At 44.3% G+C, this 27,496-nt stretch overlaps 41 non-coding genes across 41 annotated transcripts; all 41 read right to left on the bottom strand.

Moving 5' to 3' along the window:
- Positions 1-11: 11 nt before the first annotated feature.
- TRNAL-CAA (transfer RNA leucine (anticodon CAA)) lies at positions 12-133 on the bottom strand. Its single transcript has 2 exons — positions 96-133; positions 12-57 (listed from the first exon to the last, which is right to left on the bottom strand). It is a non-coding gene; the product is annotated as a tRNA-Leu (tRNA).
- A 256-nt stretch (positions 134-389) lies between these two features.
- On the bottom strand, positions 390-511 carry TRNAL-CAA (transfer RNA leucine (anticodon CAA)). The gene is made up of 2 exons: positions 474-511; positions 390-435 (listed from the first exon to the last, which is right to left on the bottom strand). It is a non-coding gene; the product is annotated as a tRNA-Leu (tRNA).
- A 1,012-nt stretch (positions 512-1,523) lies between these two features.
- Positions 1,524-1,645, bottom strand: TRNAL-CAA (transfer RNA leucine (anticodon CAA)). The gene is made up of 2 exons: positions 1,608-1,645; positions 1,524-1,569 (listed from the first exon to the last, which is right to left on the bottom strand). It is a non-coding gene; the product is annotated as a tRNA-Leu (tRNA).
- A 67-nt stretch (positions 1,646-1,712) lies between these two features.
- Positions 1,713-1,834, bottom strand: TRNAL-CAA (transfer RNA leucine (anticodon CAA)). Its single transcript has 2 exons — positions 1,797-1,834; positions 1,713-1,758 (listed from the first exon to the last, which is right to left on the bottom strand). It is a non-coding gene; the product is annotated as a tRNA-Leu (tRNA).
- A 632-nt stretch (positions 1,835-2,466) lies between these two features.
- TRNAL-CAA (transfer RNA leucine (anticodon CAA)) lies at positions 2,467-2,588 on the bottom strand. Its single transcript has 2 exons — positions 2,551-2,588; positions 2,467-2,512 (listed from the first exon to the last, which is right to left on the bottom strand). It is a non-coding gene; the product is annotated as a tRNA-Leu (tRNA).
- A 1,957-nt stretch (positions 2,589-4,545) lies between these two features.
- Positions 4,546-4,667, bottom strand: TRNAL-CAA (transfer RNA leucine (anticodon CAA)). The gene is made up of 2 exons: positions 4,630-4,667; positions 4,546-4,591 (listed from the first exon to the last, which is right to left on the bottom strand). It is a non-coding gene; the product is annotated as a tRNA-Leu (tRNA).
- Positions 4,668-4,734: 67 nt separating this feature from the next.
- On the bottom strand, positions 4,735-4,856 carry TRNAL-CAA (transfer RNA leucine (anticodon CAA)). Its single transcript has 2 exons — positions 4,819-4,856; positions 4,735-4,780 (listed from the first exon to the last, which is right to left on the bottom strand). It is a non-coding gene; the product is annotated as a tRNA-Leu (tRNA).
- A 1,957-nt stretch (positions 4,857-6,813) lies between these two features.
- On the bottom strand, positions 6,814-6,935 carry TRNAL-CAA (transfer RNA leucine (anticodon CAA)). The gene is made up of 2 exons: positions 6,898-6,935; positions 6,814-6,859 (listed from the first exon to the last, which is right to left on the bottom strand). It is a non-coding gene; the product is annotated as a tRNA-Leu (tRNA).
- Positions 6,936-7,002: 67 nt separating this feature from the next.
- Positions 7,003-7,124, bottom strand: TRNAL-CAA (transfer RNA leucine (anticodon CAA)). Its single transcript has 2 exons — positions 7,087-7,124; positions 7,003-7,048 (listed from the first exon to the last, which is right to left on the bottom strand). It is a non-coding gene; the product is annotated as a tRNA-Leu (tRNA).
- A 1,201-nt stretch (positions 7,125-8,325) lies between these two features.
- On the bottom strand, positions 8,326-8,447 carry TRNAL-CAA (transfer RNA leucine (anticodon CAA)). The gene is made up of 2 exons: positions 8,410-8,447; positions 8,326-8,371 (listed from the first exon to the last, which is right to left on the bottom strand). It is a non-coding gene; the product is annotated as a tRNA-Leu (tRNA).
- Positions 8,448-9,270: 823 nt separating this feature from the next.
- TRNAL-CAA (transfer RNA leucine (anticodon CAA)) lies at positions 9,271-9,392 on the bottom strand. The gene is made up of 2 exons: positions 9,355-9,392; positions 9,271-9,316 (listed from the first exon to the last, which is right to left on the bottom strand). It is a non-coding gene; the product is annotated as a tRNA-Leu (tRNA).
- A 255-nt stretch (positions 9,393-9,647) lies between these two features.
- Positions 9,648-9,769, bottom strand: TRNAL-CAA (transfer RNA leucine (anticodon CAA)). Its single transcript has 2 exons — positions 9,732-9,769; positions 9,648-9,693 (listed from the first exon to the last, which is right to left on the bottom strand). It is a non-coding gene; the product is annotated as a tRNA-Leu (tRNA).
- Positions 9,770-9,836: 67 nt separating this feature from the next.
- TRNAL-CAA (transfer RNA leucine (anticodon CAA)) lies at positions 9,837-9,958 on the bottom strand. The gene is made up of 2 exons: positions 9,921-9,958; positions 9,837-9,882 (listed from the first exon to the last, which is right to left on the bottom strand). It is a non-coding gene; the product is annotated as a tRNA-Leu (tRNA).
- A 67-nt stretch (positions 9,959-10,025) lies between these two features.
- Positions 10,026-10,147, bottom strand: TRNAL-CAA (transfer RNA leucine (anticodon CAA)). Its single transcript has 2 exons — positions 10,110-10,147; positions 10,026-10,071 (listed from the first exon to the last, which is right to left on the bottom strand). It is a non-coding gene; the product is annotated as a tRNA-Leu (tRNA).
- Positions 10,148-10,403: 256 nt separating this feature from the next.
- On the bottom strand, positions 10,404-10,525 carry TRNAL-CAA (transfer RNA leucine (anticodon CAA)). Its single transcript has 2 exons — positions 10,488-10,525; positions 10,404-10,449 (listed from the first exon to the last, which is right to left on the bottom strand). It is a non-coding gene; the product is annotated as a tRNA-Leu (tRNA).
- Positions 10,526-10,969: 444 nt separating this feature from the next.
- TRNAL-CAA (transfer RNA leucine (anticodon CAA)) lies at positions 10,970-11,091 on the bottom strand. Its single transcript has 2 exons — positions 11,054-11,091; positions 10,970-11,015 (listed from the first exon to the last, which is right to left on the bottom strand). It is a non-coding gene; the product is annotated as a tRNA-Leu (tRNA).
- Positions 11,092-11,914: 823 nt separating this feature from the next.
- TRNAL-CAA (transfer RNA leucine (anticodon CAA)) lies at positions 11,915-12,036 on the bottom strand. The gene is made up of 2 exons: positions 11,999-12,036; positions 11,915-11,960 (listed from the first exon to the last, which is right to left on the bottom strand). It is a non-coding gene; the product is annotated as a tRNA-Leu (tRNA).
- Positions 12,037-12,291: 255 nt separating this feature from the next.
- TRNAL-CAA (transfer RNA leucine (anticodon CAA)) lies at positions 12,292-12,413 on the bottom strand. The gene is made up of 2 exons: positions 12,376-12,413; positions 12,292-12,337 (listed from the first exon to the last, which is right to left on the bottom strand). It is a non-coding gene; the product is annotated as a tRNA-Leu (tRNA).
- Positions 12,414-12,480: 67 nt separating this feature from the next.
- On the bottom strand, positions 12,481-12,602 carry TRNAL-CAA (transfer RNA leucine (anticodon CAA)). The gene is made up of 2 exons: positions 12,565-12,602; positions 12,481-12,526 (listed from the first exon to the last, which is right to left on the bottom strand). It is a non-coding gene; the product is annotated as a tRNA-Leu (tRNA).
- A 67-nt stretch (positions 12,603-12,669) lies between these two features.
- TRNAL-CAA (transfer RNA leucine (anticodon CAA)) lies at positions 12,670-12,791 on the bottom strand. Its single transcript has 2 exons — positions 12,754-12,791; positions 12,670-12,715 (listed from the first exon to the last, which is right to left on the bottom strand). It is a non-coding gene; the product is annotated as a tRNA-Leu (tRNA).
- A 256-nt stretch (positions 12,792-13,047) lies between these two features.
- TRNAL-CAA (transfer RNA leucine (anticodon CAA)) lies at positions 13,048-13,169 on the bottom strand. Its single transcript has 2 exons — positions 13,132-13,169; positions 13,048-13,093 (listed from the first exon to the last, which is right to left on the bottom strand). It is a non-coding gene; the product is annotated as a tRNA-Leu (tRNA).
- A 444-nt stretch (positions 13,170-13,613) lies between these two features.
- TRNAL-CAA (transfer RNA leucine (anticodon CAA)) lies at positions 13,614-13,735 on the bottom strand. Its single transcript has 2 exons — positions 13,698-13,735; positions 13,614-13,659 (listed from the first exon to the last, which is right to left on the bottom strand). It is a non-coding gene; the product is annotated as a tRNA-Leu (tRNA).
- An 823-nt stretch (positions 13,736-14,558) lies between these two features.
- TRNAL-CAA (transfer RNA leucine (anticodon CAA)) lies at positions 14,559-14,680 on the bottom strand. Its single transcript has 2 exons — positions 14,643-14,680; positions 14,559-14,604 (listed from the first exon to the last, which is right to left on the bottom strand). It is a non-coding gene; the product is annotated as a tRNA-Leu (tRNA).
- Positions 14,681-14,935: 255 nt separating this feature from the next.
- On the bottom strand, positions 14,936-15,057 carry TRNAL-CAA (transfer RNA leucine (anticodon CAA)). The gene is made up of 2 exons: positions 15,020-15,057; positions 14,936-14,981 (listed from the first exon to the last, which is right to left on the bottom strand). It is a non-coding gene; the product is annotated as a tRNA-Leu (tRNA).
- A 67-nt stretch (positions 15,058-15,124) lies between these two features.
- On the bottom strand, positions 15,125-15,246 carry TRNAL-CAA (transfer RNA leucine (anticodon CAA)). Its single transcript has 2 exons — positions 15,209-15,246; positions 15,125-15,170 (listed from the first exon to the last, which is right to left on the bottom strand). It is a non-coding gene; the product is annotated as a tRNA-Leu (tRNA).
- A 67-nt stretch (positions 15,247-15,313) lies between these two features.
- On the bottom strand, positions 15,314-15,435 carry TRNAL-CAA (transfer RNA leucine (anticodon CAA)). Its single transcript has 2 exons — positions 15,398-15,435; positions 15,314-15,359 (listed from the first exon to the last, which is right to left on the bottom strand). It is a non-coding gene; the product is annotated as a tRNA-Leu (tRNA).
- A 256-nt stretch (positions 15,436-15,691) lies between these two features.
- TRNAL-CAA (transfer RNA leucine (anticodon CAA)) lies at positions 15,692-15,813 on the bottom strand. Its single transcript has 2 exons — positions 15,776-15,813; positions 15,692-15,737 (listed from the first exon to the last, which is right to left on the bottom strand). It is a non-coding gene; the product is annotated as a tRNA-Leu (tRNA).
- A 444-nt stretch (positions 15,814-16,257) lies between these two features.
- On the bottom strand, positions 16,258-16,379 carry TRNAL-CAA (transfer RNA leucine (anticodon CAA)). The gene is made up of 2 exons: positions 16,342-16,379; positions 16,258-16,303 (listed from the first exon to the last, which is right to left on the bottom strand). It is a non-coding gene; the product is annotated as a tRNA-Leu (tRNA).
- An 823-nt stretch (positions 16,380-17,202) lies between these two features.
- On the bottom strand, positions 17,203-17,324 carry TRNAL-CAA (transfer RNA leucine (anticodon CAA)). Its single transcript has 2 exons — positions 17,287-17,324; positions 17,203-17,248 (listed from the first exon to the last, which is right to left on the bottom strand). It is a non-coding gene; the product is annotated as a tRNA-Leu (tRNA).
- A 67-nt stretch (positions 17,325-17,391) lies between these two features.
- TRNAL-CAA (transfer RNA leucine (anticodon CAA)) lies at positions 17,392-17,513 on the bottom strand. The gene is made up of 2 exons: positions 17,476-17,513; positions 17,392-17,437 (listed from the first exon to the last, which is right to left on the bottom strand). It is a non-coding gene; the product is annotated as a tRNA-Leu (tRNA).
- Positions 17,514-18,525: 1,012 nt separating this feature from the next.
- TRNAL-CAA (transfer RNA leucine (anticodon CAA)) lies at positions 18,526-18,647 on the bottom strand. Its single transcript has 2 exons — positions 18,610-18,647; positions 18,526-18,571 (listed from the first exon to the last, which is right to left on the bottom strand). It is a non-coding gene; the product is annotated as a tRNA-Leu (tRNA).
- A 255-nt stretch (positions 18,648-18,902) lies between these two features.
- On the bottom strand, positions 18,903-19,024 carry TRNAL-CAA (transfer RNA leucine (anticodon CAA)). Its single transcript has 2 exons — positions 18,987-19,024; positions 18,903-18,948 (listed from the first exon to the last, which is right to left on the bottom strand). It is a non-coding gene; the product is annotated as a tRNA-Leu (tRNA).
- An 823-nt stretch (positions 19,025-19,847) lies between these two features.
- On the bottom strand, positions 19,848-19,969 carry TRNAL-CAA (transfer RNA leucine (anticodon CAA)). The gene is made up of 2 exons: positions 19,932-19,969; positions 19,848-19,893 (listed from the first exon to the last, which is right to left on the bottom strand). It is a non-coding gene; the product is annotated as a tRNA-Leu (tRNA).
- A 1,768-nt stretch (positions 19,970-21,737) lies between these two features.
- TRNAL-CAA (transfer RNA leucine (anticodon CAA)) lies at positions 21,738-21,859 on the bottom strand. Its single transcript has 2 exons — positions 21,822-21,859; positions 21,738-21,783 (listed from the first exon to the last, which is right to left on the bottom strand). It is a non-coding gene; the product is annotated as a tRNA-Leu (tRNA).
- Positions 21,860-21,926: 67 nt separating this feature from the next.
- TRNAL-CAA (transfer RNA leucine (anticodon CAA)) lies at positions 21,927-22,048 on the bottom strand. The gene is made up of 2 exons: positions 22,011-22,048; positions 21,927-21,972 (listed from the first exon to the last, which is right to left on the bottom strand). It is a non-coding gene; the product is annotated as a tRNA-Leu (tRNA).
- A 255-nt stretch (positions 22,049-22,303) lies between these two features.
- On the bottom strand, positions 22,304-22,425 carry TRNAL-CAA (transfer RNA leucine (anticodon CAA)). The gene is made up of 2 exons: positions 22,388-22,425; positions 22,304-22,349 (listed from the first exon to the last, which is right to left on the bottom strand). It is a non-coding gene; the product is annotated as a tRNA-Leu (tRNA).
- A 1,201-nt stretch (positions 22,426-23,626) lies between these two features.
- Positions 23,627-23,748, bottom strand: TRNAL-CAA (transfer RNA leucine (anticodon CAA)). The gene is made up of 2 exons: positions 23,711-23,748; positions 23,627-23,672 (listed from the first exon to the last, which is right to left on the bottom strand). It is a non-coding gene; the product is annotated as a tRNA-Leu (tRNA).
- A 635-nt stretch (positions 23,749-24,383) lies between these two features.
- TRNAL-CAA (transfer RNA leucine (anticodon CAA)) lies at positions 24,384-24,505 on the bottom strand. Its single transcript has 2 exons — positions 24,468-24,505; positions 24,384-24,429 (listed from the first exon to the last, which is right to left on the bottom strand). It is a non-coding gene; the product is annotated as a tRNA-Leu (tRNA).
- A 634-nt stretch (positions 24,506-25,139) lies between these two features.
- TRNAL-CAA (transfer RNA leucine (anticodon CAA)) lies at positions 25,140-25,261 on the bottom strand. Its single transcript has 2 exons — positions 25,224-25,261; positions 25,140-25,185 (listed from the first exon to the last, which is right to left on the bottom strand). It is a non-coding gene; the product is annotated as a tRNA-Leu (tRNA).
- A 67-nt stretch (positions 25,262-25,328) lies between these two features.
- TRNAL-CAA (transfer RNA leucine (anticodon CAA)) lies at positions 25,329-25,450 on the bottom strand. The gene is made up of 2 exons: positions 25,413-25,450; positions 25,329-25,374 (listed from the first exon to the last, which is right to left on the bottom strand). It is a non-coding gene; the product is annotated as a tRNA-Leu (tRNA).
- A 255-nt stretch (positions 25,451-25,705) lies between these two features.
- On the bottom strand, positions 25,706-25,827 carry TRNAL-CAA (transfer RNA leucine (anticodon CAA)). The gene is made up of 2 exons: positions 25,790-25,827; positions 25,706-25,751 (listed from the first exon to the last, which is right to left on the bottom strand). It is a non-coding gene; the product is annotated as a tRNA-Leu (tRNA).
- Between the last annotated feature and the right edge of the window lie 1,669 nt (positions 25,828-27,496).

Below are 27,496 nucleotides of genomic sequence, written 5' to 3'. Positions count from 1 at the left end.
AAAACATATCGTGTCAGAAGTGGGATTCGAACCCACGCCCTCATACGAGGACCAGAATACACAGATTCACGTTGTGAACGAAGAAAACTGAGCCCCTTGAGTCTGGCGCCTTATACCGCTCGGCCATCCTGACATGGATTCTTTCAATTGGGGAGTTTTATAAATTACATCTCTTCCAGTTAATTTCATAAAACATATCGTGTCAGAAGTGGGATTCGAACCAACGCCCTCATACGAGGACCAGAATACACAGATTCACGTTGAGAACGAAAGAAACTTAGCCCCTTGAGTCTGGCGTCTTAGACCGCTCGGCCTACCTGACATGGATTCTTTCAATTGGGACGTTTTATAAATTACATCTATTCTAGTTAATTTCATAAAACATATCCTGTCAGAAGTGGGATTCGAACCCACGCCCTCATAAGAGGACCAGAATACACAGATTCACGTTGTTAACGAAGGAAACTGAGCCCCTTGAGTCTGGCGCCTTAGACCGCTCGGCCACCCTGACTTGGATTCATTCAATTGGGACGTTTTATAAATTACATCTCTTCCAGTTAATTTCATAAAACATATCGTGTCAGAAGTGGGATTCGAACCCACGCCCTCATACGTGGACCAGAATACACAGATTCACGTTGTGAACAAAAGAAACTACGCCCCTTGAGTCTTGCGCCTTAGACCGCTCCGCCATCCTGACGTGGTCACTTCTAATTTGGACGTTTTATAAATTACATCTCTTCCAGTTAATTTCATCAACCACTTCGTGTCAGAAGTGGGTTTCGAACCCACGCCCTCATAATAGGACCAGAATACACAGATTCACGTTGTAAACGAAGGAAAATGAGCCCCTTGAGTGTGGCGCCTTAGACCGCTCGGCCATCCTGACATGGATTCTTTCAATTGGGACGTTTTATAAATTACATCTATTCTATTTAATTTCATAAAACATATCGTCTCAGAAGTGGGATTCGAACCCACGCCCTCATACGAGGACCAGAATACACAGATTCACGTTGTGAACGAAGGAAACTGAGCCCTTTGAGTCTGGCACCTTAGACCGGTCGGCCACCCTGACTTGGTTTCATTCAATTTAGACGTTTTATAAATAACATCTCTTCCAGTTAATTTCACAAAACATATCGTGTCAGAAGTGGGATTTGAACCCACGCCCTCATACGAGGACCAGAATACACAGATTCACGTTGTGAACGAAACAAACTACGCCCCTTGAGTCTTGCGCCTTAGACCGCTCCGCCATCCTGACGTGGTCACTTCTAATTTGGACGTTTTATAAATTACATCTCTTCCATTTAATTTCATCAACCACTTCGTGTCAGAAGTGGGATTCGAACCCACGCCCTCATAAGAGGACCAGAATACACAGATTCACGTAGTGAACGAAGGAAAATGAGCCTCTTGAGTGTGGCGCCTTAGACCGCTCGGCCATCGTGACATGGATTCTCTCAATTGGGACGTTTTATAAATTACATCTATTCTAGTTAATTTCATAAAACATATCGTGTCAGAAGTGGGATTCGAACCCACGCCCTCATACGAAGACCAGAATACACATATTCACGTTGTGAACGAAGGAAACTGAGCCCCTTGAGTCTGGCGCCTTAGACCGCTCGGCCATCCTGACATGGATTCTTTCAATTGGGACGTTTTATAAGTTACATCTATTCTATTTAATTTCATAAAACATATCGTGTCAGAAGTGGGATTCGAACCCACGCCCTCATACGAGGACCAGAATACACAGATTCACGTTGTGAACGAAGGAAACTGAGCCCCTTGAGTCTGGCGCCTTAGACCGCTCGGCCACCCTGACTTGCATTCATTCAATTGGGACGTTTTATAAATTACATCATGAACGAAATAGTGAACAATCCAGGACTTAACAGCCGTACCTTTGCACGTACAAACCGAGACATCCACTAGTTGTAACAAGAAAGGGGTGGGAAGATAGGCGGAGGGGATAGAAGTTTAAGAGAGAAAAATAAATTGGAGACAAGTTAAGCTGTAATTTCCGGTTTTGCGAACGCCATCTGCGGGTGAATAAATAAAGTATAATACTTGAAATTTTTAAATCTAATGGCGTAACGGTTCAATTTTCTTCAAATTATTGGAATTTGGTCGTAAAATTGTGAAGAATAAGGACTGTGTGTTTCCAAACTGTATCAGTGAGAGCCGGTTTTTACAGCTTACCTCTTTTCTCCCTGTTTACATACACCGCTTTCTCTATTTCGTGTATGCCGCTTTCGATAGCCACCCTCTCACGTGACCTTTAATTTTGTCCTTAAAATGACGTAGTTCAGCTGGCGCGAATTTGTCTCAACAGGGGGAGATAGTAGTTGCTTGTTACACATAGTGGACGGATTTTTTCATTAAATGCATGTCCTGGATTGTTCACTATTTCGTTCATGATTACATCTCTTCCAGTTAATTTCATAAAACATATCGTGTCAGAAGTGGGATTCGAACCCACGCCCTCATACGAGGACCAGAATACACAGATTCACGTTGTTAACGAAGGAAACTGAGCCCCTTGAGTCTGGCGCCTTAGACCGCTCGGCCACCCTGACTTGGATTCATTCAATTGGGACGTTTTATAAATTACATCTCTTCCAGTTAATTTCATAAAACATATCGTGTCAGAAGTGGGATTCGAACCCACGCCCTCATACGTGGACCAGAATACACAGATTCACGTTGTGAACAAAAGAAACTACGCCCCTTGAGTCTTGCGCCTTAGACCGCTCCGCCATCCTGACGTGGTCACTTCTAATTTGGACGTTTTATAAATTACATCTCTTCCAGTTAATTTCATCAACCACTTCGTGTCAGAAGTGGGATTCGAACCCACGCCCTCATAAGAGGACCAGAATACACAGATTCACGTAGTGAACGAAGGAAAATGAGCCTCTTGAGTGTGGCGCCTTAGACCGCTCGGCCATCCTGACATGGATTCTTTCAATTGGGACGTTTTATAAATTACATCTATTCTATTTAATTTCATAAAACATATCGTGTCAGAAGTGGGATTCGAACCCACGCCCTCATACGAGGACCAGAATACACAGATTCACGTTGTGAACGAAACAAACTACGCCCCTTGAGTCTTGCGCCTTAGACCGCTCCGCCATCCTGACGTGGTCACTTCTAATTTGGACGTTTTATAAATTACATCTCTTCCATTTAATTTCATCAACCACTTCGTGTCAGAAGTGGGATTCGAACCCACGCCCTCATACGAGGACCAGAATACACAGATTCACGTTGTGAACGAAACAAACTACGCCCCTTGAGTCTTGCGCCTTAGACCGCTCCGCCATCCTGACGTGGTCACTTCTAATTTGGACGTTTTATAAATTACATCTCTTCCATTTAATTTCATCAACCACATCGTGTCAGAAGTGGGATTCGAACCCACGCCCTCATAAGAGGACCAGAATACACAGATTCACGTAGTGAACGAAGGAAAATGAGCCTCTTGAGTGTGGCGCCTTAGACCGCTCGGCCATCCTGACATGGATTCTTTCAATTGGGACGTTTTATAAATTACATCTATTCTATTTAATTTCATAAAACATATCGTGTCAGAAGTGGGATTCGAACCCACGCCCTCATACGAGGACCAGAATACACAGATTCACGTTGTGAACGAAGGAAACTGAGCCCTTTGAGTCTGGCACCTTAGACCGGTCGGCCACCCTGACTTGGATTCATTCAATTGGGACGTTTTATAAATTACATATCTTCCAGTTAATTTCACAAAACATATCGTGTCAGAAGTGGGATTTGAACCCACGCCCTCATACGAGGACCAGAATACACAGATTCACGTTGTGAACGAAACAAACTACGCCCCTTGAGTCTTGCGCCTTAGACCGCTCCGCCATCCTGACGTGGTCACTTCTAATTTGGACGTTTTATAAATTACATCTCTTCCATTTAATTTCATCAACCACATCGTGTCAGAAGTGGGATTCGAACCCACGCCCTCATAAGAGGACCAGAATACACAGATTCACGTAGTGAACGAAGGAAAATGAGCCTCTTGAGTGTGGCGCCTTAGACCGCTCGGCCATCCTGACATGGATTCTTTCAATTGGGACGTTTTATAAATTACATCTATTCTATTTAATTTCATAAAACATATCGTGTCAGAAGTGGGATTCGAACCCACGCCCTCATACGAGGACCAGAATACACAGATTCACGTTGTGAACGAAACAAACTACGCCCCTTGAGTCTTGCGCCTTAGACCGCTCCGCCATCCTGACGTGGTCACTTCTAATTTGGACGTTTTATAAATTACATCTCTTCCATTTAATTTCATCAACCACTTCGTGTCAGAAGTGGGATTCGAACCCACGCCCTCATAAGAGGACCAGAATACACAGATTCACGTAGTGAACGAAGGAAAATGAGCCTCTTGAGTGTGGCGCCTTAGACCGCTCGGCCATCCTGACATGGATTCTTTCAATTGGGACGTTTTATAAATTACATCTATTCTAGTTAATTTCATAAAACATATCGTGTCAGAAGTGGGATTCGAACCCACGCCCTCATACGAGGACCAGAATACACATATTCACGTTGTGAACGAAGGAAACTGAGCCCCTTGAGTCTGGCGCCTTAGACCGCTCGGCCATCCTGACATGGATTCTTTCAATTGGGACGTTTTATAAGTTACATCTATTCTATTTAATTTCATAAAAAATATCGTGTCAGAAGTGGGATTCGAACCCACGCCCTCATACGAGGACCAGAATACACAGATTCACGTTGTGAACGAAGGAAACTGAGCCCCTTGAGTCTGGCGCCTTAGACCGCTCGGCCACCCTGACTTGCATTCATTCAATTGGGACGTTTTATAAATTACATCTCTTCCAGTTAATTTCATAAAACACATCGTGTCAGAAGTGGGATTCGAACCCACGCCCTCATACGAGGACCAGAATACACAGATTCACGTTGTTAACGAAGGAAACTGAGCCCCTTGAGACTGGCGCCTTAGACCGCTCGGCCACCCTGACTTGGATTCATTCAATTGGGACGTTTTATAAATTACATCTCTTCCAGTTAATTTCATAAAACATATCGTGTCAGAAGTGGGATTCGAACCCACGCCCTCATACGTGGACCAGAATACACAGATTCACGTTGTGAACAAAAGAAACTACGCCCCTTGAGTCTTGCGCCTAAGACCGCTCCGCCATCCTGACGTGGTCACTTCTAATTTGGACGTTTTATAAATTACATCTCTTCCAGTTAATTTCATCAACTACTTCGTGTCAGAAGTGGGTTTCGAACCCACGCCCTCATAATAGGACCAGAATACACAGATTCACGTTGTAAACGAAGGAAAATGAGCCCCTTGAGTGTGGCGCCTTAGACCGCTCGGCCATCCTGACATGGATTCTTTCAATTGGGACGTTTTATAAATTACATCTATTCTATTTAATTTCATAAAACATATCGTGTCAGAAGTGGGATTCGAACCCACGCCCTCATACGAGGACCAGAATACACAGATTCACGTTGTGAACGAAGGAAACTGAGCCCTTTGAGTCTGGCACATTAGCCCGGTCGGCCACCCTGACTTGGATTCATTCAATTGGGACGTTTTATAAATTACATCTCTTCCAGTTAATTTCACAAAACATATCGTGTCAGAAGTGGGATTTGAACCCACGCCCTCATACGAGGACCAGAATACACAGATTCACGTTGTGAACGAAACAAACTACGCCCCTTGAGTCTTGCGCCTTAGACCGCTCCGCCATCCTGACGTGGTCACTTCTAATTTGGACGTTTTATAAATTACATCTCTTCCATTTAATTTCATCAACCACTTCGTGTCAGAAGTGGGATTCGAACCCACGCCCTCATAAGAGGACCAGAATACACAGATTCACGTTGTGAACGAAGGAAACTGAGCCCTTTGAGTCTGGCACCTTAGACCGGTCGGCCACCCTGACTTGGATTCATTCAATTGGGACGTTTTATAAATTACATATCTTCCAGTTAATTTCACAAAACATATCGTGTCAGAAGTGGGATTTGAACCCACGCCCTCATACGAGGACCAGAATACACAGATTCACGTTGTGAACGAAACAAACTACGCCCCTTGAGTCTTGCGCCTTAGACCGCTCCGCCATCCTGACGTGGTCACTTCTAATTTGGACGTTTTATAAATTACATCTCTTCCATTTAATTTCATCAACCACATCGTGTCAGAAGTGGGATTCGAACCCACGCCCTCATAAGAGGACCAGAATACACAGATTCACGTAGTGAACGAAGGAAAATGAGCCTCTTGAGTGTGGCGCCTTAGACCGCTCGGCCATCCTGACATGGATTCTTTCAATTGGGACGTTTTATAAATTACATCTATTCTATTTAATTTCATAAAACATATCGTGTCAGAAGTGGGATTCGAACCCACGCCCTCATACGAGGACCAGAATACACAGATTCACGTTGTGAACGAAACAAACTACGCCCCTTGAGTCTTGCGCCTTAGACCGCTCCGCCATCCTGACGTGGTCACTTCTAATTTGGACGTTTTATAAATTACATCTCTTCCATTTAATTTCATCAACCACTTCGTGTCAGAAGTGGGATTCGAACCCACGCCCTCATAAGAGGACCAGAATACACAGATTCACGTAGTGAACGAAGGAAAATGAGCCTCTTGAGTGTGGCGCCTTAGACCGCTCGGCCATCCTGACATGGATTCTTTCAATTGGGACGTTTTATAAATTACATCTATTCTAGTTAATTTCATAAAACATATCGTGTCAGAAGTGGGATTCGAACCCACGCCCTCATACGAGGACCAGAATACACATATTCACGTTGTGAACGAAGGAAACTGAGCCCCTTGAGTCTGGCGCCTTAGACCGCTCGGCCATCCTGACATGGATTCTTTCAATTGGGACGTTTTATAAGTTACATCTATTCTATTTAATTTCATAAAAAATATCGTGTCAGAAGTGGGATTCGAACCCACGCCCTCATACGAGGACCAGAATACACAGATTCACGTTGTGAACGAAGGAAACTGAGCCCCTTGAGTCTGGCGCCTTAGACCGCTCGGCCACCCTGACTTGCATTCATTCAATTGGGACGTTTTATAAATTACATCTCTTCCAGTTAATTTCATAAAACACATCGTGTCAGAAGTGGGATTCGAACCCACGCCCTCATACGAGGACCAGAATACACAGATTCACGTTGTTAACGAAGGAAACTGAGCCCCTTGAGACTGGCGCCTTAGACCGCTCGGCCACCCTGACTTGGATTCATTCAATTGGGACGTTTTATAAATTACATCTCTTCCAGTTAATTTCATAAAACATATCGTGTCAGAAGTGGGATTCGAACCCACGCCCTCATACGTGGACCAGAATACACAGATTCACGTTGTGAACAAAAGAAACTACGCCCCTTGAGTCTTGCGCCTAAGACCGCTCCGCCATCCTGACGTGGTCACTTCTAATTTGGACGTTTTATAAATTACATCTCTTCCAGTTAATTTCATCAACTACTTCGTGTCAGAAGTGGGTTTCGAACCCACGCCCTCATAATAGGACCAGAATACACAGATTCACGTTGTAAACGAAGGAAAATGAGCCCCTTGAGTGTGGCGCCTTAGACCGCTCGGCCATCCTGACATGGATTCTTTCAATTGGGACGTTTTATAAATTACATCTATTCTATTTAATTTCATAAAACATATCGTGTCAGAAGTGGGATTCGAACCCACGCCCTCATACGAGGACCAGAATACACAGATTCACGTTGTGAACGAAGGAAACTGAGCCCTTTGAGTCTGGCACATTAGCCCGGTCGGCCACCCTGACTTGGATTCATTCAATTGGGACGTTTTATAAATTACATCTCTTCCAGTTAATTTCACAAAACATATCGTGTCAGAAGTGGGATTTGAACCCACGCCCTCATACGAGGACCAGAATACACAGATTCACGTTGTGAACGAAACAAACTACGCCCCTTGAGTCTTGCGCCTTAGACCGCTCCGCCATCCTGACGTGGTCACTTCTAATTTGGACGTTTTATAAATTACATCTCTTCCATTTAATTTCATCAACCACTTCGTGTCAGAAGTGGGATTCGAACCCACGCCCTCATAAGAGGACCAGAATACACAGATTCACGTAGTGAACGAAGGAAAATGAGCCTCTTGAGTGTGGCGCCTTAGACCGCTCGGCCATCCTGACATGGATTCTTTCAATTGGGGCGTTTTATAAATTACATCTATTCTAGTTAATTTCATAAAACATATCGTGTCAGAAGTGGGATTCGAACCCACGCCCTCATACGAGGACCAGAATACACATATTCACGTTGTGAACGAAGGAAACTGAGCCCCTTGGGTCTGGCGCCTTAGACCGCTCGGCCATCCTGACATGGATTCTTTCAATTGGGACGTTTTATAAGTTAAATCTATTCTATTTAATTTCATAAAACATATCGTGTCAGAAGTGGGATTCGAAATCACGCCCTCATACGAGGACCAGAATACACAGATTCACGTTGTGAACGAAGGAAACTGAGCCCCTTGAGTCTGGCGCCTTAGACCGCTCGGCCACCCTGACTTGCATTCATTCAATTGGGACGTTTTATAAATTACATCTCTTCCAGTTAATTTCATAAAACATATCGTGTCAGAAGTGGGATTCGAACCCACGCCCTCATACGAGGACCAGAATACACAGATTCACGTTGTTAACGAAGGAAACTGAGCCCCTTGAGTCTGGCGCCTTAGACCGCTCGGCCACCCTGAATTGGATTCATTCAATTGGGACGTTTTATAAATTACATCTCTTCCAGTTAATTTCATAACACATATCGTGTCAGAAGTGGGATTCGAACCCACGCCCTCATACGAGGAGTAGAATCCACAGATTCACGTTGTGAACGAAAGAAACTAAGCCCCTTTAGTCAGGCGTCTTAGACCGCTCCGCCATCCTGACGTGGTCTCTTCTAATTTGGACGTTTTATAAATTAGATCTCTTCCAGTTAATTTCATAAACCGCTTCGTGTCAGAAGTGGGATTCGAACCCACGCCCTCATACGAGGACCAGAATACACAGATTCACGTTGTTAACGAAGGAAACTGAGCCCCTTGAGTCTGGCGCCTTAGACCGCTCGGCCACCCTGAGTTGCATTCATTTAATTGGGACGTTTTATAAATTACATCTCTTACAGTTAATTTCATAAAACATATCGTGTCAGAAGTGGGATTCGAACCCACGCCCTCATACGAGGACCAGAATACACAGATTCACGTTGTGAACGAAGAAAACTGAGCCCCTTGAGTCTGGCGCCTTATACCGCTCGGCCATCCTAACATGGATTCTTTCAATTGGGGAGTTTATAAATTACATCTCTTCCAGTTAATTTCATAAAACATATCGTGTCAGAAGTGGGATTCGAACCAACGCCCTCATACGAGGACCAGAATACACAGATTCACGTTGAGAACGAAAGAAACTTAGCCCCTTGAGTCTGGCGCCTTAGACCGCTCGGCCTACCTGACATGGATTCTTTCAATTGGGACGTTTTATAAATTACATCTATTCTAGTTAATTTCATAAAACATATCCTGTCAGAAGTGGGATTCGAACCCACGCCCTCATAAGAGGACCAGAATACACAGATTCACGTTGTTAACGAAGGAAACTGAGCCCCTTGAGTCTGGCGCCTTAGACCGCTCGGCCACCCTGACTTGGATTCATTCAATTGGGACGTTTTATAAATTACATCTCTTCCAGTTAATTTCATAAAACATATCGTGTCAGAAGTGGGATTCGAACCCACGCCCTCATACGAGGACCAGAATACACATATTCACGTTGTGAACGAAGGAAACTGAGCCCCTTGAGTCTGGCGCCTTAGACCGCTCGGCCACCCTGACTTGCATTCATTCAATTGGGACGTTTTATAAATTACATCTCTTCCAGTTAATTTCATAAAACATATCGTGTCAGAAGTGGGATTCGAACCCACGCCCTCATACGAGGACCAGAATACACATATTCACGTTGTGAACGAAGGAAACTGAGCCCCTTGAGTCTGGCGCCTTAGACCGCTCGGCCATCCTGACATGGATTCTTTCAATTGGGACGTTTTATAAATTACATCTATTCTATTTAATTTCATAAAACATATCGTGTCAGAAGTGGGATTCGAACCCACGCGCTCATACGATGACCAGAATACACAGATTCACGTTGTGAACGAAGGAAACTGAGCCCCTTGAGTCTGGCGCCTTAGACCGTTCGGCCACCCTGACTTGCATTCATTCAATTGGGACGTTTTATAAATTACATCTCTTCCAGTTAATTTCATAAAACATATCGTGTCAGAAGTGGGATTCGAACCCACGCCCTCATACGAGGACCAGAATACACAGATTCACGTTGTGAACGAAGAAAACTGAGCCCCTTGAGTCTGGCGCCTTATACCGCTCGGCCATCCTGACATGGATTCTTTCAATTGGGGAGTTTATAAATTACATCTCTTCCAGTTAATTTCATAAAACATATCGTGTCAGAAGTGGGATTCGAACCAACGCCCTCATACGAGGACCAGAATACACAGATTCACGTTGTGAACGAAGGAAACTGAGCCCCTTGAGTCTGGCGCCTTAGACCGCTCGGCCACCCTGACTTGCATTCATTCAATTGGGACGTTTTATAAATTACATCTCTTCCAGTTAATTTCATAAAACATATCGTGTCAGAAGAGGGATTCGAACCCACGCCCTCATACGAGGACCAGAATACACATATTCACGTTGTGAACGAAGGAAACTGAGCCCCTTGAGTCTGGCGCCTTAGACCGCTCGGCCATCCTGACATGGATTCTTTCAATTGGGACGTTTTATAAATTACATCTATTCTATTTAATTTCATAAAACATATCGTGTCAGAAGTGGGATTCGAACCCACGCCCTCATAAGAGGACCAGAATACACATATTCACGTTGTGAACGAAGGAAACTGAGCCCCTTGAGTCTGGCGCCTTAGACCGCTCGGCCATCCTGACATGGATTCTTTCAATTGGGACGTTTTATAAGTAACATCTATTCTATTTAATTTCATAAAACATATCGTGTCAGAAGTGGGATTTGAACCCACGCCCTCATACGAGGACCAGAATACACAGATTCACGTTGTGAACGAAGGAAACTGAGCCCCTTGAGTCTGGCGGCTTAGACCGCTCGGCCACCCTGACTTGCATTCATTCAATTGGGACGTTTTATAAATTACATCTCTTCCAGTTAATTTCATAAAACATATCGTGTCAGAAGTGGGATTCGAACCCACGCCCTCATACGAGGACCAGAATACACAGATTCACGTTGTTAACGAAGGAAACTGAGCCCCTTGAGTCTGGCGCCTTAGACCGCTCGGCCACCCTGAATTGGATTCATTCAATTGGGACGTTTTATAAATTACATCTCTTCCAGTTAATTTCATAACACATATCGTGTCAGAAGTGGGATTCGAACCCACGCCCTCATACGAGGAGTAGAATCCACAGATTCACGTTGTGAACGAAAGAAACTAAGCCCCTTTAGTCAGGCGTCTTAGACCGCTCCGCCATCCTGACGTGGTCTCTTCTAATTTGGACGTTTTATAAATTAGATCTCTTCCAGTTAATTTCATAAACCGCTTCGTGTCAGAAGTGGGATTCGAACCCACGCCCTCATACGAGGACCAGAATACACAGATTCACGTTGTTAACGAAGGAAACTGAGCCCCTTGAGTCTGGCGCCTTAGACCGCTCGGCCACCCTGAGTTGCATTCATTTAATTGGGACGTTTTATAAATTACATCTCTTACAGTTAATTTCATAAAACATATCGTGTCAGAAGTGGGATTCGAACCCACGCCCTCATACGAGGACCAGAATACACAGATTCACGTTGTGAACGAAGAAAACTGAGCCCCTTGAGTCTGGCGCCTTATACCGCTCGGCCATCCTAACATGGATTCTTTCAATTGGGGAGTTTATAAATTACATCTCTTCCAGTTAATTTCATAAAACATATCGTGTCAGAAGTGGGATTCGAACCAACGCCCTCATACGAGGACCAGAATACACAGATTCACGTTGAGAACGAAAGAAACTTAGCCCCTTGAGTCTGGCGCCTTAGACCGCTCGGCCTACCTGACATGGATTCTTTCAATTGGGACGTTTTATAAATTACATCTATTCTAGTTAATTTCATAAAACATATCCTGTCAGAAGTGGGATTCGAACCCACGCCCTCATAAGAGGACCAGAATACACAGATTCACGTTGTTAACGAAGGAAACTGAGCCCCTTGAGTCTGGCGCCTTAGACCGCTCGGCCACCCTGACTTGGATTCATTCAATTGGGACGTTTTATAAATTACATCTCTTCCAGTTAATTTCATAAAACATATCGTGTCAGAAGTGGGATTCGAACCCACGCCCTCATACGAGGACCAGAATACACATATTCACGTTGTGAACGAAGGAAACTGAGCCCCTTGAGTCTGGCGCCTTAGACCGCTCGGCCACCCTGACTTGCATTCATTCAATTGGGACGTTTTATAAATTACATCTCTTCCAGTTAATTTCATAAAACATATCGTGTCAGAAGTGGGATTCGAACCCACGCCCTCATACGAGGACCAGAATACACATATTCACGTTGTGAACGAAGGAAACTGAGCCCCTTGAGTCTGGCGCCTTAGACCGCTCGGCCATCCTGACATGGATTCTTTCAATTGGGACGTTTTATAAATTACATCTATTCTATTTAATTTCATAAAACATATCGTGTCAGAAGTGGGATTCGAACCCACGCGCTCATACGATGACCAGAATACACAGATTCACGTTGTGAACGAAGGAAACTGAGCCCCTTGAGTCTGGCGCCTTAGACCGTTCGGCCACCCTGACTTGCATTCATTCAATTGGGACGTTTTATAAATTACATCTCTTCCAGTTAATTTCATAAAACATATCGTGTCAGAAGTGGGATTCGAACCCACGCCCTCATACGAGGACCAGAATACACAGATTCACGTTGTGAACGAAGAAAACTGAGCCCCTTGAGTCTGGCGCCTTATACCGCTCGGCCATCCTGACATGGATTCTTTCAATTGGGGAGTTTATAAATTACATCTCTTCCAGTTAATTTCATAAAACATATCGTGTCAGAAGTGGGATTCGAACCAACGCCCTCATACGAGGACCAGAATACACAGATTCACGTTGTGAACGAAGGAAACTGAGCCCCTTGAGTCTGGCGCCTTAGACCGCTCGGCCACCCTGACTTGCATTCATTCAATTGGGACGTTTTATAAATTACATCTCTTCCAGTTAATTTCATAAAACATATCGTGTCAGAAGAGGGATTCGAACCCACGCCCTCATACGAGGACCAGAATACACATATTCACGTTGTGAACGAAGGAAACTGAGCCCCTTGAGTCTGGCGCCTTAGACCGCTCGGCCATCCTGACATGGATTCTTTCAATTGGGACGTTTTATAAATTACATCTATTCTATTTAATTTCATAAAACATATCGTGTCAGAAGTGGGATTCGAACCCACGCCCTCATAAGAGGACCAGAATACACATATTCACGTTGTGAACGAAGGAAACTGAGCCCCTTGAGTCTGGCGCCTTAGACCGCTCGGCCATCCTGACATGGATTCTTTCAATTGGGACGTTTTATAAGTAACATCTATTCTATTTAATTTCATAAAACATATCGTGTCAGAAGTGGGATTTGAACCCACGCCCTCATACGAGGACCAGAATACACAGATTCACGTTGTGAACGAAGGAAACTGAGCCCCTTGAGTCTGGCGGCTTAGACCGCTCGGCCACCCTGACTTGCATTCATTCAATTGGGACGTTTTATAAATTACATCTCTTCCAGTTAATTTCATAAAACATATCGTGTCAGAAGTGGGATTCGAACCCACGCCCTCATACGAGGACCAGAATACACAGATTCACGTTGTTAACGAAGGAAACTGAGCCCCTTGAGTCTGGCGCCTTAGACCGCTCGGCCACCCTGAATTGGATTCATTCAATTGGGACGTTTTATAAATTACATCTCTTCCAGTTAATTTCATAACACATATCGTGTCAGAAGTGGGATTCGAACCCACGCCCTCATACGAGGAGTAGAATCCACAGATTCACGTTGTGAACGAAAGAAACTAAGCCCCTTTAGTCAGGCGTCTTAGACCGCTCCGCCATCCTGACGTGGTCTCTTCTAATTTGGACGTTTTATAAATTAGATCTCTTCCAGTTAATTTCATAAACCGCTTCGTGTCAGAAGTGGGATTCGAACCCACGCCCTCATACGAGGACCAGAATACACAGATTCACGTTGTTAACGAAGGAAACTGAGCCCCTTGAGTCTGGCGCCTTAGACCGCTCGGCCACCCTGAGTTGCATTCATTTAATTGGGACGTTTTATAAATTACATCTCTTACAGTTAATTTCATAAAACATATCGTGTCAGAAGTGGGATTCGAACCCACGCCCTCATACGAGGACCAGAATACACAGATTCACGTTGTGAACGAAGAAAACTGAGCCCCTTGAGTCTGGCGCCTTATACCGCTCGGCCATCCTAACATGGATTCTTTCAATTGGGGAGTTTATAAATTACATCTCTTCCAGTTAATTTCATAAAACATATCGTGTCAGAAGTGGGATTCGAACCAACGCCCTCATACGAGGACCAGAATACACAGATTCACGTTGAGAACGAAAGAAACTTAGCCCCTTGAGTCTGGCGCCTTAGACCGCTCGGCCTACCTGACATGGATTCTTTCAATTGGGACGTTTTATAAATTACATCTATTCTAGTTAATTTCATAAAACATATCCTGTCAGAAGTGGGATTCGAACCCACGCCCTCATAAGAGGACCAGAATACACAGATTCACGTTGTTAACGAAGGAAACTGAGCCCCTTGAGTCTGGCGCCTTAGACCGCTCGGCCACCCTGACTTGGATTCATTCAATTGGGACGTTTTATAAATTACATCTCTTCCAGTTAATTTCATAAAACATATCGTGTCAGAAGTGGGATTCGAACCCACGCCCTCATACGAGGACCAGAATACACATATTCACGTTGTGAACGAAGGAAACTGAGCCCCTTGAGTCTGGCGCCTTAGACCGCTCGGCCACCCTGACTTGCATTCATTCAATTGGGACGTTTTATAAATTACATCTCTTCCAGTTAATTTCATAAAACATATCGTGTCAGAAGTGGGATTCGAACCCACGCCCTCATACGAGGACCAGAATACACATATTCACGTTGTGAACGAAGGAAACTGAGCCCCTTGAGTCTGGCGCCTTAGACCGCTCGGCCATCCTGACATGGATTCTTTCAATTGGGACGTTTTATAAATTACATCTATTCTATTTAATTTCATAAAACATATCGTGTCAGAAGTGGGATTCGAACCCACGCGCTCATACGATGACCAGAATACACAGATTCACGTTGTGAACGAAGGAAACTGAGCCCCTTGAGTCTGGCGCCTTAGACCGTTCGGCCACCCTGACTTGCATTCATTCAATTGGGACGTTTTATAAATTACATCTCTTCCAGTTAATTTCATAAAACATATCGTGTCAGAAGTGGGATTCGAACCCACGCCCTCATACGAGGACCAGAATACACAGATTCACGTTGTGAACGAAGAAAACTGAGCCCCTTGAGTCTGGCGCCTTATACCGCTCGGCCATCCTGACATGGATTCTTTCAATTGGGGAGTTTATAAATTACATCTCTTCCAGTTAATTTCATAAAACATATCGTGTCAGAAGTGGGATTCGAACCAACGCCCTCATACGAGGACCAGAATACACAGATTCACGTTGTGAACGAAGGAAACTGAGCCCCTTGAGTCTGGCGCCTTAGACCGCTCGGCCACCCTGACTTGCATTCATTCAATTGGGACGTTTTATAAATTACATCTCTTCCAGTTAATTTCATAAAACATATCGTGTCAGAAGAGGGATTCGAACCCACGCCCTCATACGAGGACCAGAATACACATATTCACGTTGTGAACGAAGGAAACTGAGCCCCTTGAGTCTGGCGCCTTAGACCGCTCGGCCATCCTGACATGGATTCTTTCAATTGGGACGTTTTATAAATTACATCTATTCTATTTAATTTCATAAAACATATCGTGTCAGAAGTGGGATTCGAACCCACGCCCTCATAAGAGGACCAGAATACACATATTCACGTTGTGAACGAAGGAAACTGAGCCCCTTGAGTCTGGGGCCTTAGACCGCTCGGCCATCCTGACATGGATTCTTTCAATTGGGACGTTTTATAAGTAACATCTATTCTATTTAATTTCATAAAACATATCGTGTCAGAAGTGGGATTTGAACCCACGCCCTCATACGAGGACCAGAATACACAGATTCACGTTGTGAACGAAGGAAACTGAGCCCCTTGAGTCTGGCGGCTTAGACCGCTCGGCCACCCTGACTTGCATTCATTCAATTGGGACGTTTTATAAATTACATCTCTTCCAGTTAATTTCATAAAACATATCGTGTCAGAAGTGGGATTCGAACCCACGCCCTCATACGAGGACCAGAATACACAGATTCACGTTGTGAACGAAAGAAACTACGCCCCTTGAGTCTTGCGCCTTAGACCGATCCGCCATCCTGACGTGCTCACTCTTAATTTGGACGTTTTATAAATTACATCTCTTCCAGTTAATTTCATAAAACATATCGTGTCAGAAGTGGGATTCGAACCCACGCCCTCATACGAGGAGTAGAATCCACAGATTCACGTTGTGAACGAAAGAAACTAAGCCCCTTTAGTCTGGCGTCTTAGACCGCTCCGCCATCCTGACGTGGTCTCTTCTAATTTGGACGTTTTATAAATTACATCTCTTCCAGTTAATTTCATAAACCACTTCGTGTCAGAAGTGGGATTCGAACCCACGCCCTCATACGAGGACCAGAATACACAGATTCACGTTGTGAACGAAACAAACTAAGCCCCTTGAGTCTGGCGCCTTAGACCGCTCCGCCATCCTGACATGGATTCTTTCAATTGGGACGTTTTATAAATTACATCTATTCTATTTAATTTCATAAAACATATCGTGTCAGAAGTGGGATTCGAACCCACGCCCTCATACGAGGACCAGAATACACAGATTCACGTTGTGAACGAAGGAAACTGAGCCCCTTGAGTCTGGCGCCTTAGACCGCTCGGCCACCCTGACTTGCATTCATTCAATTGGGACGTTTTATAAATTACATCTCTTCCAGTTAATTTCATAAAACATATCGTGTCAGAAGTGGGATTCGAACCCACGCCCTCATACGAGGACCAGAATACACATATTCACGTTGTGAACGAAGGAAACTGAGCCCCTTGAGTCTGGCGCCTTAGACCGCTCGGCCATCCTGACATGGATTCTTTCAATTGGGACGTTTTATAAATTACATCTATTCTATTTAATTTCATAAAAAAATCGTGTCAGAAGTGGAATTCGAACCCACGCCCCTCATACGAGGACCAGAATACACATATTCACGTTGTGAACGAAGGAAACTGAGCCCCTTGAGTCTGGCGCCTTAGACCGCTCGGCCATCCTGACATGGATTCTTTCAATTGGGACGTTTTATAAGTAACATCTATTCTATTTAATTTCATAAAACATATCGTGTCAGAAGTGGGATTCGAACCCACGCCCTCATACGAGGACCAGAATACACAGATTCACGTTGTGAACGAAGGAAACTGAGCCCCTTGAGTCTGGCGGCTTAGACCGCTCGGCCACCCTGACTTGCATTCATTCAATTGGGACGTTTTATAAATTACATCTCTTCCAGTTAATTTCATAAAACATATCGTGTCAGAAGTGGGATTCGAACCCACGCCCTCATACGAGGACCAGAATACACAGATTCACGTTGTGAACGAAAGAAACTACGCCCCTTGAGTCTTGCGCCTTAGACCGATCCGCCATCCTGACGTGGTCACTCTTAATTTGGACGTTTTATAAATTACATCTCTTCTATTTAATTTCATAAAACATATCGTGTCAGAAGTGAAATTCGAACCCGCGCCCTCACACGAGGACCAGAATACACAGATTCAAGTTGTGAACGAAACAAACTAAGCCCCTTGAGTCTGGCGCCTTAGACCGCTCCGCCATCCTGACATGGATTCTTTCAATTGGGACGTTTTATAAATTACATCTATTCTATTTAATTTCATAAAACATATCGTGTCAGAAGTGGGATTCGAACCCACGCCCTCATACGAGGACCAGAATACACAGATTCACGTTGTGAACGAAGGAAACTGAGCCCCTTGTGTCTGGCGCCTTAGACCGCTCGGCCACCCTGACTTGCATTCATTTAATTGGGACGTTTTATAAATTACATCTCTTCCAGTTAATTTCATAAAACATATCGTGTCAGAAGTGGGATTCGAACCCACGCCCTCATACGAGGACCAGAATACACAGATTCACGTTGTGAACGAAGAAAACTGAGCCCCTTGAGTCTGGCGCCTTATACCGCTCGGCCATCCTGACATGGATTCTTTCAATTGGGGAGTTTATAAATTACATCTCTTCCAGTTAATTTCATAAAACATATCGTGTCAGAAGTGGGATTCGAACCAACACCCTCATACGAGGACCAGAATACACAGATTCACGTTGAGAACGAAAGAAACTTAGCCCCTTGAGTCTGGCGCCTTAGACCGCTCGGCCTACCTGACATGGATTCTTTCAATTGGGACGTTTTATAAATTACATCTATTCTAGTTAATTTCATAAAACATATCCTGTCAGAAGTGGGATTCGAACCCACGCCCTCATAAGAGGACCAGAATACACAGATTCACGTTGTTAACGAAGGAAACTGAGCCCCTTGAGTCTAGCGCCTTAGACCGCTCGGCCACCCTGACTTGGATTCATTCAATTGGGACGTTTTATAAATTACATCTCTTCCGGTTAATTTCATAAAACATATCGTGTCAGAAGTGGGATTCGAACCCACGCCCTCATACGAGGACCAGAATACACAGATTCACGTTGTGAACGAAACAAACTACGCCCCTTGAGTCTTGCGCCTTAGACCGATCCGCCATCCTGACGTGGTCACTCTTAATTTGGACGTTTTATAAATTACATCTCTTCCAGTTAATTTCATAAAACATATCGTGTCAGAAGTGGGATTCGAACCCACGCCCTCATACGAGGAGTAGAATCCACAGATTCACGTTGTGAACGAAAGAAACTAAGCCCCTTTAGTCTGGCGCCTTAGACCGCTCCGCCATCCTGACGTGGTCTCTTCTAATTTGGACGTTTTATAAATTACATCTCTTCCAGTTAATTTCATAAACCACTTCGTGTCAGAAGTGAAATTCGAACCCGCGCCCTCACACGAGGACCAGAATACACAGATTCAAGTTGTGAACGAAACAAACTAAGCCCCTTGAGTCTGGCGCCTTAGACCGCTCCGCCATCCTGACATGGATTCTTTCAATTGGGACGTTTTATAAATTACATCTATTCTATTTAATTTCGTAAAACATATCGTGTCAGAAGTGGGATTCGAACCCACGCCCTCATACGAGGACCAAAATACACAGATTCACGTTGTGAACGAAGGAAACTGAGCCCCTTGAGTCTGGCGCCTTAGACCGCTCGGTCACCCTGACTTGCATTCATTCAATTGGGACGTTTTATAAATTACATCTCTTCCAGTTAATTTCATAAAACATATCGTGTCAGAAGTGGGATTCGAACCCACGCCCTCATACGAGGACCAGAATACACATATTCACGTTGTGAACGAAGGAAACTGAGCCCCTTGAGTCTGGCGCCTTAGACCGCTCGGCCATCCTGACATGGATTCTTTCAATTGGGACGTTTTATAAATTACATCTATTCTATTTAATTTCATAAAACATATCGTGTCAGAAGTGGGATTCGAACCCACTCCCTCATACGAGGACCAGAATACACAGATTCACGTTGTGAACGAAGGAAACTGAGCCCCTTGAGTCTGGCGCCTTAGACCGTTCGGCCACCCTGACTTGCAATCATTCAATTGGGACGTTTTATAAATTACATCTCTTCCAGTTAATTTCATAAAACATATCGTGTTAGAAGTGGAATTCCAACCCACGCCCTCATACGAGGACCAGAATACACAGATTCACGTTGTGAACGAAGAAAACTGAGCCCCTTGAGTCTGGCGGCTTAGACCGCTCGGCCACCCTGACTTGCATTCATTCAATTGGGACGTTTTATAAATTACATCTCTTCCAGTTAATTTCATAAAACATATCGTGTCAGAAGTGGGATTCGAACCCACGCCCTCATACGAGGAGTAGAATCCACAGATTCACGTTGTGAACGAAAGAAACTAAGCCCCTTTAGTCTGGCGTCTTAGACCGCTCCGCCATCCTGACGTGGTCTCTTCTAATTTGGACGTTTTATAAATTACATCTCTTCCAGTTAATTTCATAAACCACTTCGTGTCAGAAGTGGGATTCGAACCCACGCCCTCATACGAGGACCAGAATACACAGATTCACGTTGTGAACAAAACAAACTAAGCCCCTTGAGTCTGGCGCCTTAGACCGCTCCGCCATCCTGACATGGATTCTTTCAATTGGGACGTTTTATAAATTACATCTATTCTATTTAATTTCATAAAACATATCGTGTCAGAAGTGGGATTCGAACCCACGCCCTCATACGAGGACCAGAATACACAGATTCACGTTGTGAACGAAAGAAACTACGCCATTTGAGTCTTGCGCCTTAGACCGATCCGCCATCCTGACGTGGTCACTCTTAATTTGGACGTTTTATAAATTACATCTCTTCCAGCTAATTTCATAAAACATATCGTGTCAGAAGTGGGATTCGAACCCACGCCCTCATACGAGGAGTAGAATCCACAGATTCACGTTGTGAACGAAAGAAACTAAGCCCCTTTAGTCTGGCGTCTTAGACCGCTCCGCCATCCTGACGTGGTCTCTTCTAATTTGGACGTTTTATAAATTACATCTCTTCCAGTTAATTTCATAAACCACTTCGTGTCAGAAGTGGGATTCGAACCCACGCCCTCATACGAGGACCAGAATACACAGATTCACGTTGTGAACGAAACAAACTAAGCCCCTTGAGTCTGGCGCCTTAGACCGCTCCGCCATCCTGACATGGATTCTTTCAATTGGGACGTTTTATAAATTACATCTATTCTATTTAATTTCATAAAACATATCGTGTCAGATGTGGGATTCGAACCCACGCCCTCATACGAGGACCAGAATACACAGATTCACGTTGTGAACGAAGGAAACTGAGCCCCTTGAGTCTGGCGTCTTAGACCGCTCCGCCATCCTGACCTGGTCTCTTCTAATTTGGACGTTTAATAAATTACATCTCTTCCAGTTAATTTCATAAACCACTTCGTGTCAGAAGTGAAATTCGAACCCGCGCCCTCACACGAGGACCAGAATACACAGATTCAAGTTGTGAACGAAACAAACTAAGCCCCTTGAGTCTGGCGCCTTAGACCGCTCCGCCATCCTGACATGGATTCTTTCAATTGGGACGTTTTATAAATTACATCTATTCTATTTAATTTCATAAAACATATCGTGTCAGAAGTGGGATTCGAACCCACGCCCTCATACGAGGACCAGAATACACAGATTCACGTTGTGAACGAAGGAAACTGAGCCCCTTGAGTCTGGCGCCTTAGACCGCTCGGCCACCCTGACTTGCATTCATTTAATTGGGACGTTTTATAAATTACATCTCTTCCAGTTAATTTCATAAAACATATCGTGTCAGAAGTGGGATTCGAACCCACGCCCTCATACGAGGACCAGAATACACAGATTCACGTTGTGAACGAAGAAAACTGAGCCCCTTGAGTCTGGCGCCTTATACCGCTCGGCCATCCTGACATGGATTCTTTCAATTGGGGAGTTTATAAATTACATCTCTTCCAGTTAATTTCATAAAACATATCGTGTCAGAAGTGGGATTCGAACCAACGCCCTCATACGAGGACCAGAATACACAGATTCACGTTGAGAACGAAAGAAACTTAGCCCCTTGAGTCTGGCGCCTTAGACCGCTCGGCCTACCTGACATGGATTCTTTCAATTGGGACGTTTTATAAATTACATCTATTCTAGTTAATTTCATAAAACATATCCTGTCAGAAGTGGGATTCGAACCCACGCCCTCATAAGAGGACCAGAATACACAGATTCACGTTGTTAACGAAGGAAACTGAGCCCCTTGAGTCTGGCGCCTTAGACCTCTCGGCCACCCTGACTTGGATTCATCCAATTGGGACGTTTTATAAATTACATCTCTTCCAGTTAATTTCATAAAACATAGCGTGTCAGAAGTGGGATTCGAACCCACGCCCTCATACGAGGACCAGAATACACAGATTCACGTTGTGAACGAAACAAACTACGCCCCTTGAGTCTTGCGCCTTAGACCGATCCGCCATCCTGACGTGGTCACTCTTAATTTGGACGTTTTATAAATTACATCTCTTCCAGTTAATTTCATAAAACATATCGTGTCAGAAGTGGGATTCGAACCCACGCCCTCATACGAGGAGTAGAATCCACAGATTCACGTTGTGAACGAAAGAAACTAAGCCCCTTTAGTCTGGCGCCTTAGACCGCTCCGCCATCCTGACGTGGTCTCTTCTAATTTGGACGTTTTATAAATTACATCTCTTCCAGTTAATTTCATAAACCACTTCGTGTCAGAAGTGAAATTCGAACCCGCGCCCTCACACGAGGACCAGAATACACAGATTCAAGTTGTGAACGAAACAAACTAAGCCCCTTGAGTCTGGCGCCTTAGACCGCTCCGCCATCCTGACATGGATTCTTTCAATTGGGACGTTTTATAAATTACATCTATTCTATTTAATTTCGTAAAACATATCGTGTCAGAAGTGGGATTCGAACCCACGCCCTCATACGAGGACCAAAATACACAGATTCACGTTGTGAACGAAGGAAACTGAGCCCCTTGAGTCTGGCGCCTTAGACCGTTCGGCCACCCTGACTTGCATTCATTCAATTGGGACGTTTTATAAATTACATCTCTTCCAGTTAATTTCATAAAACATATCGTGTCAGAAGTGGGATTCGAACCCACGCCCTCATACTAGGACCAAAATACACATATTCACGTTGTGAACGAAGGAAACTGAGCCCCTTGAGTCTGGCGCCTTAGACCGCTCGGCCATCCTGACATGGATTCTTTCAATTGGGACGTTTTATAAGTAACATCTATTCTATTTAATTTCATAAAACATATCGTGTCAGAAGTGGGATTCGAACCCACGCCCTCATACGAGGACCAGAATACACAGATTCACGTTGTGAACGAAGGAAACTGAGCCCCTTGAGTCTGGCGGCTTAGACCGCTCGGCCACCCTGACTTGCATTCCTTCAATTGGGACGTTTTATAAATTACATCTCTTCCAGTTAATTTCATAAAACATATCGTGTCAGAAGTGGGATTCGAACCCACGCCCTCAAACGAGGACCAGAATACACAGATTCACGTTGTGAACGAAGGAAACTGAGCCCCTTGAGTCTGGCGCCTTAGACCGCTCGGCCATCCTGACATGGATTCTTTCAATTGGGACGTTTTATAAGTAACATCTATTCTATTTAATTTCATAAAACGTATCGTGTCAGAAGTGGGATTCGAACCCACGCCCTCATACGAGGACCAGAATACACAGATTCACGTTGTGAACGAAGGAAACTGAGCCCCTTGAGTCTGGCGGCTTAGACCGCTCGGCCACCCTGACTTGCATTCATTCAATTGGGACGTTTTATAAATTACATCTCTTCCAGTTAATTTCATAAAACAAATCGTGTCAGAAGTGGGATTCGAACCCACGCCCTCAAACGAGGACCAGAATACACAGATTCACGTTGTGAACGAAAGAAACTACGACCCCTTGAGTCTTGCGCCTTAGACCGCTCCGCCATGCTGACGTGGTCACTTCTAATTTGGACGTTTTATAGATTACATCTCTTCCAGTTAATTTCATAAAACATATCGTGTTAGAAGTGGAATTCCAACCCACGCCCTCATACGAGGACCAGAATACACAGATTCACGTTGTGAACGAAGGAAACTGAGCCCCTTGAGTCTGGCACCTTAGACCGCTCGGCCACCCTGACTTGCATTCATTCAATTGGGACGTTTTATAAATTACATCTCTTCCAGTTAATTTCATAAAACATATCGTGTCAGAAGTGGGATTCGAACCCACGCCCTCATACGAGGACCAGAATACACATATTCACGTTGTGAACGAAGGAAACTGAGCCCCTTGAGTCTGGCGCCTTAGACCGCTCGGCCATCCTGACATGGATTCTTTCAATTGGGACGTTTTATAAGTAACATCTATTCTAATTAATTTCATAAAACATATCGTGTCAGAAGTGGGATTCGAACCCACGCCCTCATACGAGGACCAGAATACACAGATTCACGTTGTGAACGAAGGAAACTGAGCCCCTTGAGTCTGGCGGCTTAGACCGCTCGGCCACCCTGACTTGCGTTCATTCAATTGGGACGTTTTATAAATTACATCTCTTCCAGTTAATTTCATAAAACATATCGTGTCAGAAGTGGGATTCGAACCCACGCCCTCAAACGAGGACCAGAACACACAGATTCACGTTGTGAACGAAGGAAACTGAGCCCCTTGAGTCTGGCGCCTTAGACCGCTCCGCCATCCTGACGTGGATTCTTTCAATTGGGACGTTTTATAAATTACATCTATTCTATTTAATTTCATAAACCACTTCGTGTCAGAAGTGGGATTCGAACCCACGCCCTCATACGAGGACCAGAATACACAGATTCACGTTGTGAACGAAACAAACTAAGCCCCTTGAGTCTGGCGCCTTAGACCGCTCCGCCATCCTGACATGGATTCTTTCAATTGGGACGTTTTATAAATTACATCTATTCTATTTAATTTCATAAAACATATCGTGTCAGAAGTGGGATTCGAACCCACGCCCTCATACGAGGACCAGAATACACAGATTCACGTTGTGAACGAAGGAAACTGAGCCCCTTGAGTCTGGCGCCTTAGACCGCTCGGCCACCCTGACTTGCATTCATTTAATTGGGACGTTTTATAAATTACATCTCTTCCAGTTAATTTCATAAAACATATCGTGTCAGAAGTGGGATTCGAACCCACGCCCTCATACGAGGACCAGAATACACAGATTCACGTTGTGAACGAAGAAAACTGAGCCCCTTGAGTCTGGCGCCTTATACCGCTCGGCCATCCTGACATGGATTCTTTCAATTGGGGAGTTTATAAATTACATCTCTTCCAGTTAATTTCATAAAACATATCGTGTCAGAAGTGGGATTCGAACCAACGCCCTCATACGAGGACCAGAATACACAGATTCACGTTGAGAACGAAAGAAACTTAGCCCCTTGAGTCTGGCGCCTTAGACCGCTCGGCCTACCTGACATGGATTCTTTCAATTGGGACGTTTTATAAATTACATCTATTCTAGTTAATTTCATAAAACATATCCTGTCAGAAGTGGGATTCGAACCCACGCCCTCATAAGAGGACCAGAATACACAGATTCACGTTGTTAACGAAGGAAACTGAGCCCCTTGAGTCTGGCGCCTTAGACCGCTCGGCCACCCTGACTTGGATTCATTCAATTGGGACGTTTTATAAATTACATCTCTTCCAGTTAATTTCATAAAACATAGCGTGTCAGAAGTGGGATTCGAACCCACGCCCTCATACGAGGACCAGAATACACAGATTCACGTTGTGAACGAAACAAACTACGCCCCTTGAGTCTTGCGCCTTAGACCGATCCGCCATCCTAGAGGGCTGCAAAATGAAAAAAGTCATTCCCAAAGCCTCCCAACTCCAATGGTAAAATTTTCACAAACGCCACTGCCACCCTAACGCCATTGTTATATTTTCAACTCCTCCCTAACGCCACACTAAAGTTCATTTCATTTTTGAATCCCTGCCAAAGCCAATTGTGAAGTTTCATACGAATTCCAATCCCTGCCAAAGCCGATTGACAGATTTAAAAAGCTTTCCAATCCCTGCCAAAGCCAATTGATAAATTCAGTAATCTTTCCAATCCCTGCCGAAGCCAATTGATAAATTCAGTAATCTTTCCAATCCCTGTTGAAGCCAATGTGAAATTCGACAACTTTTCCAATCCCTGCCAAAGCCAATGAGAAATCCGACAAGTTTTCTAATCCCTGCCAAAGCCAATGAGATATGCGTCAAGTTTTCTAATCCTTGACAAAGCCAATGAGATATGCGTCAAGTTTTCTAATCCTTGACAAAGCTAATGAGATATCCGACAAGTTTTCCATCCCTGCCAAAGCCAATGATAGCTCCAACAAACTTTCCTACTCCAAACAAAAGCATTTAACCTAACCAATTTTCGTTTATATTTACCCCAACGTTTCCCTGCCGGCCGTGTGGTATATTATGAACTTATATATTATGAAGGTTTTCCAACGTTATCCCACTGCATTTTTTCAATTATTTTTATTATAAACTCGATAATTGTTTATAATTGTAGTTTTCCTTTTTAAGTTCAATCTAAGGCGACGGAAAAATTTATGACTCGCGAACTTAAAAAGAACAAATAGTTTTAGTTTCGTTTTCTCTCGCACAGCAATGAATTTGTGATTTTTTTGCAGAGGGAGGGCTGTACCAGCCGCGACCGTCACGTGCCGCCTGGGTGGGGTTGAACTTCATGCATCCCGCTTGCGCCAAAACAAATGCGTGGAAAATTCAAAGAGGAAAAATTGACTAATATCACTAATGCCACCCAACTCCGGTTGAATAAAATACGGCTGGCTCTCAATGCCACCAACTCTTTTTGGATACTATAAATGCCAACTCCAGCCAAAGCCACCTGAATCCAACAATAATCCAGTCCCGACCGACTTCCGTATAAGTTTTCGAAATATTTCCACTCCCTCCCGACTCCGTTCCATTTCAGGGATAATATTCCCAAAGCCACCCAAAGCCAAATTATTTATTTTACCCAACTCCAACTCCGACCAAAAATGAGGGAGTCCCTTGGCTTTCTATGGAGTTGGAGTTCTCCCAAAGCCTTTGCAGTCCTCTACGCCATCCTGACGTGGTCACTCTTAATTTGGACGTTTTATAAATTACATCTCTTCCAGTTAATTTCATAAAACATATCGTGTCAGAAGTGGGATTCGAACCCACGCCCTCATACGAGGAGTAGAATCCACAGATTCACGTTGTGAACGAAAGAAACTAAGCCCCTTTAGTCTGGCGCCTTAGACCGCTCCGCCATCCTGACGTGGTC

This window comes from Phalangium opilio, unplaced genomic scaffold (assembly GCF_054372755.1).
Source record: "Phalangium opilio isolate 3A_F unplaced genomic scaffold, DU_Popi_V2 ptg000090l_1, whole genome shotgun sequence".
Classification (NCBI taxonomy): Eukaryota; Metazoa; Arthropoda; class Arachnida; order Opiliones; family Phalangiidae; genus Phalangium; species Phalangium opilio.
This window is presented reverse-complemented; position numbering and strand designations above follow the sequence as displayed.